Source organism: Triticum dicoccoides, chromosome 5B (assembly GCF_002162155.2).
Source record: "Triticum dicoccoides isolate Atlit2015 ecotype Zavitan chromosome 5B, WEW_v2.0, whole genome shotgun sequence".
Classification (NCBI taxonomy): domain Eukaryota; kingdom Viridiplantae; phylum Streptophyta; class Magnoliopsida; order Poales; family Poaceae; genus Triticum; species Triticum dicoccoides.
In genome coordinates this window covers 154,779,879-154,780,939 of record NC_041389.1, presented here as the reverse complement: position 1 = coordinate 154,780,939, position 1,061 = coordinate 154,779,879, and positions in this window count along the sequence as shown.

Genomic DNA, 1,061 nt, shown 5'->3' with positions numbered 1-1,061 from the left:
GGCTCAGCTGTTCTTCATCGTCATGGCTCCTAAGGAGCGGGCGAGTAAAAGAACGACACCAGTGCGGCAACAGAAAAAGCTAAGTCATGCAAAACTTTAGATATTTCCTTTCTATATAAGGTTATCCGACTCGGAGATCTTGTTCTTTGTACGGAAAACCTGTGCGCGGAGGAATCAACTCGTAGCTAGTTGTGCCCTTACTTTGTTTCGAGTCCGCTCAACAACTTAAGTGAGCTGCTAGCGCCCTTACTTTGCTTCGAGTCCGCTCAGCAACTTAAGTGAGCCGCTAGCGCCCTTACTTTGTTTTGAATCCGCTCAACAACTTAAGCGAGCTGCAACTAGTTGCGACAAGACTGCTTGTCGGTAGCGACCCCGCCAGCAGGCTGCTGAAGTTCCGCACTCGGCGCTCGCGGCAAGGGTGCCTGCACCGGCAAGTTTCCCTAGAAAGCGTAGGGTGGACGTACAAAGAGAGGTTGAACAAGAAGATAGCATGCGCTATTTATTTGAGATTTCTGCATAGACCTGTATGCCGAGGAGCCTTCTCGGGGCTAGTTGCGCCCCATGTTGCCTCGAGTCCGCTGGGCAACTTGTGCGGTTGCGCTAGAACCAAGAAGGTAAACCTTTCCGGTAGGCGATGTTCCCGAATAGCCGCTAAGGGCCCGTTCCCTCAAGCGCTACTGGCTGGATCGTACGCACCGGAAAGCATTCCAGTAGGCATAGGGAATATGCAGCAAAAGTCGAAATTCGCAAGCGATTTAAGTGCACTTCGGATGCTAATCACTTGTCATGTTTAAATGCAGTCATGGCCCGGGGGCTGGCAACGCCCCTAGGGCCAATCTTTCCGGCAACGATCTTGTCGGGAGCCGGCGTCAAGAACGACGAAGTTCTTCACCATAAGCCTTTCTGGCAACGATCTTGTCGGGAGCCGGCGTCAAGAACGACGAAGTTCTTCACCATAAGCCTTTCTGGCAACGATCTTGCCGGGAGCCGGCGTCAAGAACGACGAAGTTCTTCGCCATAAGCCTTTCTGGCAACGATCTTGTCGGGAGCCGGCGTCAAGA